Consider the following 12,201-nt stretch of genomic DNA (forward strand, 5'->3'; position numbering starts at 1 on the left):
AATTGGGCAAAATGGGGTGTTCTCTTTATGGTTTTAGGAACACCATATATGCGAGGAATTAACGGATGGAGAGAGCGTAGAGATAAACGGACGTTTCGGGATAATTCAGTTGTTGTTTTTAATAAGTTGTTTGTACGATTTTGAAGTTCACGAGTTGGATCTCTCTCAAGTATTGAGTAGGTATCATTATGTAGTAATTCAATCATATCCTTTTCTCGGCTAATCCTAATGATGATAACCAAAGTCACAAAGTCTGCTGAGAAAAATCTACAAACATCTTCCGTTGCAGTGACGAAATAGAGAGAAAAATTGTGGAATCGAGAGAAATCATCTTCAATCCTGTTCATCTAAATAACAACTTAAGCTACAACCTCCCAGATAGTCATTCAGCTGTAATCATGTATTGGCGTTCACGTGATGCAGCATGCTGCATCACGTGATGCAGCATGCACGCACTCTCCCAACAATGCAACAAATGAAAGAACAGCTTCAAATACAACTACAACGTTTTCATGCTAATTATGTATAAAGACTGTCTATGTTGTTCATAGTCATTTAACCCTCAATGTTTAGTGTTTTTTTCTTTTATAATGTCACCTGAAGAAGGCTGTTACAGGCCGAAACTAGTAGTGTGTTTATATTAAAACCTTTTTAATTAAATCTCGGTTCTAGTCATTCAATTTTTTCATAAAACTATATATATATATATGGGGTGCTTAAGGGTCAAAGCTGTATAACTGAGAGGAGACCTCCACATAGCCTTTAAAGGAATGCACAGAATCGACCAGGCTTCTGACCTAACATCCAATCCTCACCTTCTCATGGTGCCCCGTATTGGGTATCTACCTGGATACTGAACAAACGAGGATGGGCTGCAATTTGGGATTTAGCCGACCAAATTGTATTCTTATTGGCTTAAACCAAAATACAAAATGATGGTACAACATGACAAAATTTCATGTCAGCTGGGGCGTAGCCCAGTTAAACAAGGCCGCTGTTGTTTTCACCAGGGCGAACAGCGAAAAGTCAACTACTGGAAAAATCTGAAAACACACCCCTACTCAACATCACCAGATCGGTACTATCAACATAAGAAGCCTGAATGGCAAAGAAATGGAGCTAGCTGAAGAATTAGATAAGTACCAGATCGACATAATAGGGGTGACTGAAACAAAAAAGACAAAAACTGGTGAGATCAAGTAGAGTGATATGGGCAAATATAAGAATGAGGAACTGGACAATGAGACTTATTTGTGCCTATGGTCCCACAGAAGTCTCTAATAAGGTAGAAGTGGAAAAATATTTTGAGGCTCTAAAGAAAGCTACTGACACAATGAAAAAGGAAAAGTTGGTCCTTGTTGGGGATCTAAATAGCAGAGTAGGAAATGATTGTCAGACATACAAAAATATTTTGGGAAAATTTGGAGAAAAGAGCAAAGCTAATAATCATGGCAAATACCTGCTGGATTTCTGCTCAGGATATGGACTGGTTATTACTAACACAATGTTCCAACATAAAAATGTGCACAAATTCACATGGAGAGAAGAGGTAAGGAATAAGAAAAGTCTTGTTGACTATGTTATTGTTGATAGTGATGTTTTCTCCCTGGTGCAAGACACCAGAGCATACAGAGAATTTGAAATTGGAAGTGATCACCATTTCGTCTTGAGCAGGATAAAATTGAATTTCGTATTGAAAAGAAAAACATGTAAGAAAGTTTTAAAGGGAATAAAAGTTGAACATCTCTCAGATGTGAACTGTAGACTAAAATACACAAAGATTATTGAAGAAAAAATGAAAGAGTTTGAGAACAGAAACCAAATCTTGGAGATTCAGTGGCAAGCCTTGAAGAAAACCCTGATTGATTCAGCCAGAGAGGCATGTTGTAAGGTTGTCTGCAAGGATAGAAAAAAAAGAATTTCATGGTGGACACAGGAAGTTAAAGAGGCAGCGAAGAAAAAGAAGAAAGCATATCAAAAGTTCCTGGCAAATAAGTCAGCTTGTGCTCTTAGAGAATACAAAGACAAATGTAAGAAAGGTAAACAAAAGTCATGGGAGGACTCCATGGCAAGAACATGGAAAACGAATATCAAGAAGGTGGCAAAATATTCTGGAGGTTGTTGAAGAAGCTTAGAAATGGAGGAAAGAGTGTTGTAAAAGGAATTAGAAATGATAAAGGTGACATGAAAATGGGAGAAAAAGATATCCTTGAAGTATGGAGTAATTACTTCAAAAAATTGCTAAATGAAACAAGCAGTAATAGCACAGTGGTAAAAAACACTCAACAGGCATACAGTCAGGAATATATATCCATACCTGAAGTAGAAAAAGCCATCAAAGGCTTGAAATGTGGAAAGGCACAGGAGTAGATGATATTCGACTAGAAATGCTGAAGTAGGGTGGTATAAAAGTCTTACAGTGGCTGCACTGCATAGTTCAGAAGGCCTGGACAGAGGGACGAATTCCCAATGATTGGAGTAGAGCTCTCATACCCATATATAAAAAGGTAAATAAAACTGAATGTGAGAATTACAGCAGTATTTCCCTACTAAGTGTTCCTGGTAAGATTTATGCAAGTATACTTGAGAAATTGTTGAGAAGAATTGTGTAAGAAAAGCTTGGTGAAGAACAAGCTGGATTCAGGCAAAATAGAGGCTGTCAGGATCAGATCTTCACTTTACGACAAATAGTTGAGAAATTATGGGAACGTAACAAAGATCTGTATTTAAGTTTTGTCGATCTGGAAAAGGCATATGACAAGATGCCAAAAGAGAAGCCATTCAATACGCTACAGTTATAGTGTCAAGGGCATTATATCAAGCAATACTTAGTCTTTATTTGAGTTGTAAGTCAGCAGTTAGAATTGAAGGAAGTACAGGAAGATGGTTTAATGTTAAATCTGGTGTCAGACAAGGATTTACAATATCCCCTCTGTTATTCATTATCTATATGGATCACATTATGAAGGAAAGTAGTATTAAACATGATATCAAAATTGGAGATGTTAATGTCGGCTCTTTGCTTTATGCAGATGATGTTATACTTCTAAATAAATCTGCTACAAGTCTGCAAGATTCCCTGACTAAATTGAATAACTGTTGTAATAGATATGGTATGAAGGTCAGCAATAAAAAGACAAAGACAATTAAAATAGGCAGAATCATTGCAAATGTCAAGTTGTTCCACAGGTTCTCCGTTCACAACTGCGTTGTGAACGGAGAACCTGTGGAACAAGTAAAATATTTCAGCTACTTAGGCACGATTTTTAGTGAAGATGGTAAATTAAATATGGAAATAGACAACAGAATCAACAAAGCTGGTATGATAATAAGTCAACTGAATAAATTCATATGGAATAAGAGAGAAATTAGTCGGAACTCTAAATTAGCTGTATACAAAACAGTGTTCAAACCAATTTTAACTTATGGATCTGAGAGCTGGGTCAGAAGTAAAACACTTGACCAAAGACTAGAGACCACAGATATGAGAGTCCTGAGAAAGATTAGAGACGTGAACAGATGGCATCAATGGCAATATCATATTAAAAACGAGGATATTAGGAAAGAACTTGACATTGTCAGTATCCAGGAATGCATTAGCAGAGCTAGTCTCAGGTGGTATGGTCACTTAAATAGAATGGGCAAGGAAAGATTAGCAAAACAAGTGTTCTCTGCCAGGTTGGCAGGAAAACGACCCAGAGGAAGACCAAGATATTGGCTGATTGATATGGTACAAAGTGCCTTAGAGGATAGAAATATAAGATCTGATAATGTTGGAGTCTTGACAAGTAACAGACTGATTTGGAGGAAATTATAGATAGGAAGTTAGTAATGATGTAAATTTTTCATGTAGTACTATCATATCCTGTACACTGCTTGAGGGTACATGGCAGTATTTTGATGATGATGATGATATATATATATATATATATATATGACTATTTTGAATCTATGTAGTATAAAGTTGAGATTAAAAGTTGAGGAGGAAGCTAGTAATATTCCCTGGCCTATAACAACATCTGATAGGATGCTGTTATAGGCCAGGGAATGTGGAGAAGACTGAAATGTTTTGGAAAGTTGGCTGGCATGTAAAAAGAAGGTGATTCTAATGGGAGATTTTTAATTACAAAAAATTGTAAGGAGGAGATGGTATACAGGAACAAGGAGAGTTAATTTGTTGAATTTCTGAGGGATAAATGATAACTATCTAAAGCAGCATGCGATGGAAGCAAGGAATGTGCAACTTGAGATTTTAGAGTAGTAGATTTAATGATATCCTCACAGGTTGTGGTTGTAATGAAGTATGAACACTGTTGCTGGCTGGTGAGAGTGATCATGAGTTTTGGGATGTAATGAAATAAGAAACGTCTACTACCAAAAAAATGATATATGTGGGATTACAAGATGGGTAATTATGGTAAGCTTTGTAGTCAGCTAGCATCAATTATGTTGGATTGATAGCTGTGGAGAAAATGTGTTGACATAGCATAGGAATTGACAAGACAGTATCCAACACTAGCAATGTATAACTGCATACTAAGAGTTATGCAAATAAGCAAATAAATATAGGAGTAAAATGGATGAACAGTGAAACCAAGCAAGGTTTCACTGTTCATCCATTATACACAAAACCTATCATACCTCTCCTTAAACTCATTCACTGTCAGGAAAATCACAACTATTAATTCTGGCAATCCATTCCGCACATTCACCGTTCCCCATGCAAAAAATATCACTCTGCACACCCCTACTAGCCATACTCTTAAACAACTTCCATAGATGGCCCCTAATTCTCTGACTATTGTCATATATTGAAAAATTTCCTTTACGTCAATTTTATAAATCCCCTTTAATATCTTAAAAGTTTCTATCATGTCCCCTTTTTTCTGTCTATCAACTAAACTCTGTAAATACAAAACTTCAACCTATCTTCATATGGAGCATTCCACAGACCTGTCACCAGGTTAATCAGTCATCTCTGAATCTTCTATACCACCTCCTAGTCCCCAAGAAACCCAGGTGACCAAATCTGTACACAGCAGTCAAGATATAGCCGAATCATAGCCTTATAAAGAGAAATAATAACTTCTATTTCATTATTTGTTCATGTGTTTTTCAACATCCAAGATCCTTTGAGCTAGTTTACCAACTTTTGTAATATGCCCTCTGAATTTCAATTCTCTGGTTCATCATTATCCCCAAGTCCCTAGCCTCATCAATTTCCTGCAAACCAATACCATCAATATGATACACCATATGCAACTCTTTCAACCAAAGTGCATAACTTTATATTTTGCAACATTAAATTGACAATCTTTATCCTTTGCCCACAATTTATTTAAAGCATCCTGCAGGATATCTCCATCACCTCTATCTAACTATTGCTCTCCCTATGTCACTGATATACAAATTAAAGAGTAGTGGGCCCTCGTATACTCCACTAGTCACTCTCATTCTTCTAGATTACACTCCCCCATATGTGATGCATGAAGAATATAAAGTGCATGCTAGGAAGATGACAAGCATTGTAAAAAAAAAAATTGCAGTGTGAGAAAAGATTGGCTAGACAGGCTAAGAATAATTCAAGGGAATTCTTTTGCTATTGCAAGCAAGAAGAAAAATAATTATGGCAGGTTGACCATGGTGGATAGTTATGGTAGCAGAGTGACCATTGCATGCTGTGCAACATGTAGAAGGGAGGCAAGAATTAGGAGAAGTGTATCAGGTGTTGATTGTATTAGATGTTAAATAAAGCTGTGGGAATGAAAGACACATCATCATGTATTTTTAAGGAATGTGCAAAAGTCAATAGGTTTCTTCTTTCTCAATGCTTATCTGTACCTCACACGTGGCACTAATGTGCTATAGTTTCTTGTACTTCTTGTGTGTGGGATAAATAAAGTTAGCTATACCCCTGACTCAATATTTAAAGTCTTGCAGTGGGGAAGGCTCATAAGGAGTAGACAGAAAATTACAAATAGTACTACCCCCATAAATGTGGTTCTAGAACAGAAGCATCTCATTATAGACTAGCTAGTCTATATATCTGCAGTTGTAGTCAAGGTAGGTAGTTCTGTATATAGAATACAGAACTGATTGTCCATCAGTAGGTTTGTAAAGGATAGGTCTTGTTTTAGCAATTCACTTTGCATTTTATGATAAGGTAAGTAGTGTGCTAGAGAAGTGAGATTCACATACTGTGATTTTCTTGGACTTTACAAGAGCATTTGATAGATTACCTATGATAAGTTGGTGAATAATCTACAGAGGATGGGAATGGATAGTATATTGGTTAGATGAATCAGAGATTGGCACTCTGAATGATACTAGCAAGTTATACATGATGGAGGGGTGCCTCAAACAAGGAGGGTAACCAGTGGTGTACCCCAGAGTTCTGTTCTTGGGCCCCTGTTGTGAAACTTATTTGTTAATGATATTTCATGTGAATTGACTGGGGATCTTCAGTTGTTTGCTGATGATGATGCAAAACTGGGAACCATTATAAGAACTAATCATGTTAATTTCCTTCAGGAAGATATGAATAACTTTTGGCTTGGATAGATGAGTGGGATTATAGTTTTAATATTAATAACTGCAAGGTATTATATTTTGGAGTGCAGAGATATAAGGCTGTATATTATATTGCAAATGTTGCAAAGACTGCACATCACATCACATCACATTGCCCCTATGATAAGGAGTGGACTAACATGTAGGGATAGATTAGGGAAGTGGCTGTGCCACTGTATAAAACACTGGTCGTCAGACCACACTTGGACAACTGTGTTCATATTTGGTCACTTAGCTTTCACTGTGATGTGAAAACATTCAAGAAGGTCCAGAGATGAGGGACTAAGGCAATATCAGGACTCTGGAATATTTATGGAAAGAGAGATTAAAGGAATGTAAATTACAGAGTTTAGTGGATATGAAAAGAATAAGTCATACGATAGAGATGTTTAAGTTATTGAGTGGCTTTGATTGGACTAATATAGAGAGGATTATAAAAAGAGTAGAAGGCGAGAGGGAAAGAAGCAGAGGTCATTCCTGGAAGTTGTTAAGAATGTAGTGAAGAAGGGTGTGTGAGGAATAGTTTTTTTTACATGGAGAATTATGGATGAATGGAACATATTACAAGAACATACTTGTGAATGCAGTAAATGTTTAAGGTTCAATATGATAAATATGTTGTCAGTTGAGTTAACCTCCCATGATGAGTCTGCTGACTCTGTGGAGGGTGTGATAATAATAATAATATCCTTTTTTTTTTAGACTTGAGTGTTTTAGTTCAGAAAACATTAAGTTAGTGAATGAAGCTTTTACCTTGAAAAGAACTTTAGTGGCTCCAAAGCAAATCCTTTAGATGTATTAAAGTAATAGCACAGAAACTTCTGTCCATATAATGAAAAATGTCCATAATATCTAAAGATATAATAACTATGGTCTCTGTTTCTTAGAGAGAGATAGCATAGTCATTATCTTCTGATAATACTAAAAATTCTTCTTGAGTAAGCAGTCAGCCAGATATATTAATTAACAATTCATCCAGGTAAGCAGTGATAGTAGAAGGTGTCTGGAAACAGTTGATGAGTAATTCAATTAAAAATTCTAGTAATATTAAATAATATTGAAAATCCTTTGGAAGCTTGGCAGATAATACAAAAATTATTCATGCACTCAACTCAAGCCTAAAATATAACAACATTCTTATCACCAAGGCAAATAAAGCAAGATGGTAGTAGTATAAGATGAGAAAGATATTACAGAAAAATTACATCAATCCTCCATGATTACTAAACTTACTGTCTGATCTGACAGCAAGTCAGATTAACAGACTCAACACCTTTCATGCACTCTACCCCCCCTTCCCTCCAGGTTACATGGTCCTCCCAAAATTCACAAACCTTGCATTCCCTTAAGACTACCTGATTGTATTAGTTGTCCTATTTATAAGCTCACTGAACAGCTATCAACATTGCTATCTACTTTCACAGGAAAGTCAGCTTCTTCTTATGTCAAGAACACTTTAGATTTTAAGAGCAAAATTTGTGATCTTGAGGGCCCACCTGATATAATAATCAGTGTAGATATACAGTAGCTTCTGTTTTCACTAACATACTTTTAAAAATACTATTGAATTAATTAAACAAGATTTTCCTGTTAATATTATTTGACTCTGATACATTTCAGGATATTTTAGTTCAGAATAAATTATACCAGCAAATAGAGGATACTGCAATGAGGAGTTTTCTCTCTTCCACTCTTGCTAAATTATTTCATATAATACTATGAATGATGTCTCTATAAATTATTGCTAAAGAAACTTTGGAAAAGTACATATGTGGGAAACAGGAACCTCTGGTGTATCTTACAGATTATTATTATTTGTTACTATAGTGTGAGCTTCCACATTGAGTCCTAAGACTCATTGCAGTAAGCAAACACTAATCATTATTTGCATAATTTCTATCACATCTCCCCTGAAACTCATTCACTGATAATGCACTTGCAATTCCGTTTGGCAACATGTTCCACTCATTTGACATTATCCAAGCAAAAAATTAGTTCTTACATCCTTGCTAACCATATTTATCATATTGAACCTTAAACATTTACTGCATTCACAAGTATGTTCTTGTAATATGTTCCATTCATCCATAATTCTCCATGTAAAAAAAACTATTCTGTACAGGGCAGTGTGATGTGAAGTGGCAGTGTGATGCCACTTCACATCACACTGCCCTGTACAGAAACTAGAAATTTTCAAATCTGTAGCCTCTAAGATAGAGAAAAATCCATTGTTATTATTATTATTGCGGGACACCTCCAGGGAGTCCAAAGCCTCATCGAGGGAGAACACCTCCTCTACATCTCTCTTTCTCTCTCTCCACCACTCAATCAACTAACCGCAACTACACCAACGCCATTTCCACAGACATCACAAACATCCATGCCCATGGCGGGATTCGTACCTGCAGCCCTTTGGCTGGAGAGCGGATATGCTAACTGCTCAGCCAACCAGGCCAGCAAAAATGTGGAACGCTCCACGATTTTGCATGTCATCCTTGTGCAGGGGTCATGCTAATCTTCTCTGTATCATTCCAATTTTAGTATATGTACTGCTGAAGCAAGTACAGCACCAGTGTTGCAACTGGAACATGCAAAAAAATTTTAGCACTGATTTTGCTAAATACTTAGCAAACGACACTGATCATATTGTCACTATAGAGCAAATGATTGGATTTGTTCATTTCTTGGGCACCATATATCCAGGGTAGTTTAATATGGTGTGGCTTTAGATTTTTAATAATTTCTTTGAGCTAATATGTAACTAAAATTATACCATGTTAAACCACCATGGATTTATGGAGGGTTACAGAAATTCCTAAGTTGGATATCTTTTTCCTTTCATAAACCTAATATATGGAAAAGGAGGAGGAGGTTAATAAACAAATCTTATCTTCCAAATATCAGAGTTCATAAAGTTTTCATACCTCTTCTCTATTTACTAACATATCACTGACAGAGATCCATGACCTGATTTGATTAAGTTATACTTCCCTACCCTGACATTTATCGATTATTCAAATGCACCATACAATTGAGTTATTTTATATGGAAAGAAAAAATATACAAACTAGATGAAACATTGTAAGGGTTCCTCTCTCTCTTTTGCTCATGTAGCCAATTTCTATTTAGTACCTCTAGAGAACAAAGCATTCAATGCTTCTACATCCAACCCAGTAGTCCAGCTATGCTGCATAGATGATACGTCTGCTATTTGGCTTCATGCCCAAGACTATGATTTCTGTTGGATTTTAACTGTCAGCCTAGTTGGTTAATGTGGTTAGCCTATCTGCTTTCCAACCAATAGGTTGTGGATTTAAATCCTGCCATGGGCATGGATGTTTGCGATTGTCTTTAGGTAGAAGATGAATTTCACTGCCTGGTGTGAGACCACTGCACCACTTACTGGAGGAATGAAGTGGCTTGAATGTTCCATGTTTTGTCTCTAGAGCAGGGTTTCCAGACTATCTAAAAAATCAATAAAAATACCAAAAAAATATAAACCTAACAAAAATAGAAAAAAAAATAAAGCCCAGCCATGGTATGTACTATAGGTTTACGAAAACCTTTTGTTGGTGGCAGCAACATAAAAAAAAATGCATCCTCCAGGGGTATACAGGATACTATGATAGTAATAATTTAAACTCTTTATGTAGTACTAACGTCTTACTGACCAGTTTCCTCTAAATTAGGCTAATATGTTTTAGGACTTGAATACTGTCAGATATCTTTTGGCTTTCAAAGGCTATTCTAACTGAATTCACCCATCTATAATCTTAGTTTTCCTCAGAGTCTTTTTTCTCTGTCATCTTGGCATTATGCACCTGTTTTGCTAACCTTTCCTCTCCTATTCTGTTTAAGCGACCATACCACCCGAGATTAACTCTGTTCACACATTCCTGGATGCTAATAACATCAAGCTTCCTAATATCTTAATTTTTAATATGATTCTGCCAATGATACCATCTGTTCACTCCCTTAATTTTTTTTTTTTTAAACTCTCATCTTTGATCAATTGTTGTATTTCTAACCCAGCTCTCAGATCTATACATTAGAATTTGTTTGAATACCATTTTATATACTGGTTCAGTGTTTTGAGTGATTTCTCTCATATTCTATGCAAATTTATTTAGCTGACTCTTCACAATAATAACTTTCCTTATTCCATTGTCTATGTCAGTATTTAATTTGCTGACTGTTAAAAATTGTGCTTAAGTAAATTGAAATATTTTATTATTCTACAGGTTTCCCCATTCAGGATGCAGTTGATGTTTTCAGCCTGTCTTTTTATTGCTGATTTTCCTATGAAATTAGTTACAGCAGTTATGCCACCTAGTTAAGGAACCCTGAAGACTTGTACTGGATTTCTTTAAGAGTGTAATATCCATAAATCTCATGAAGTAAAGAACCAAGATTAACAACTGCAGTTTTAATATCAGATATAATGCTATTTTCTTTCATAATGTGATCCATATATATATATATATATATATATATATATATATGATGAATAGCAGATGGAAACTCGATTGTGTGATGTATGGAGACTCAATGATCCATGGTATGCAAGATAGGATGCCAGAGGAGTGTTTGCCTGGAGGAATGATAGAAAGTGTGGCAATTAAGCTGGGTGAAAGGGTGGATGAAATGATTGTGATGGTGGGCACGAATGACTTGAGAGGCAGTGTAAATAAAGTGGCAAGAGATCTGAGATTCATGCTTAAGGTTGTACAAAAGAAAATGCAGAGATGAAAGCTAGCGTGTGTGTGTGTGTGTGTGTGTGTTATCCAGGTATGATAATGAGGAGCTTAGCAGAAGAGCAGTAATAATGAACAGCATAATAGCCAGAATGTGTCAGAAGAGAGGATTGGAATATGTGGATGCTTGGAGGGTATTTGAGGACAGAAAGGAACTGTATACAAGAGACCGCTTGCATTTGAATGAGGAAGAATGTAGACATTTGGAGAGATTGCTGTTTCCTGAATGAGTCTGTGTGTCAATGCAGGGAAACTAGAGTTCCCAGGGTAGCAGGGGTGGCCTCTTGTGGGATTGGGTGCTTGGGGGAAAGGGGGATGAAATCAGGTAACACCGAGTCCAGTGGGATCTGGAGGGGATAATGATAAGTATAGAAGCAGTGACATTTTTATGCTTTATACTAATGCCAGGAATATCCAGAATAAAGAAGATGAATTGGTGGCATTTATAGCATCAGCCTGGCATTAGTATAAAGCATAAAAGTGTACTGCTTATGATAAGCGATGACTTATGTCCTCTAAGAGTGGAGGCTTTGGAAGGGAGTAACACGAATGATTTTTGAAAGCATATGGTGTGAGGTAGAAGTGGCCAAGACAGGATATTTAGTGGTGTGTGGCTACAAGCCAAGGAGTACAGAGGGTAGGGAGATGTTTAGGGGCAGTTGAACTTGCAAGTGCAAGGAGAATGATTGTTATGGGAGATTTTAACTATAGCAGTATAAGCTGGGAAGAGGAAAATGCATGTAAGTAATGAGGGAATAGAATTTCTAGAATTCTTGAGGCACAGATGTCTTAGGCAACATATAATAGAGGGAACAAGAGGTTCAAGAGTTTTGGATTTGGTCATAACATCAGAAGAGCTGATAATAACTGAGATGAC

General features: G+C 36.4%; 1 non-coding gene across 1 annotated transcript; it reads right to left on the bottom strand.

The window, feature by feature from the left end:
* Positions 1-9,028: 9,028 nt before the first annotated feature.
* Positions 9,029-9,135, bottom strand: LOC150100501 (U6 spliceosomal RNA). The gene has a single exon (XR_016549318.1). It is a non-coding gene; the product is annotated as a U6 spliceosomal RNA (small nuclear RNA).
* Positions 9,136-12,201: the final 3,066 nt, after the last annotated feature.

The sequence above is a fragment of the Typopeltis vanoorti genome, chromosome 13 (genome assembly GCF_054136105.1).
Source record: "Typopeltis vanoorti isolate ZY-2024b chromosome 13, IOZ_Tvanoo_1.0, whole genome shotgun sequence".
Classification (NCBI taxonomy): Eukaryota; Metazoa; Arthropoda; class Arachnida; order Uropygi; family Thelyphonidae; genus Typopeltis; species Typopeltis vanoorti.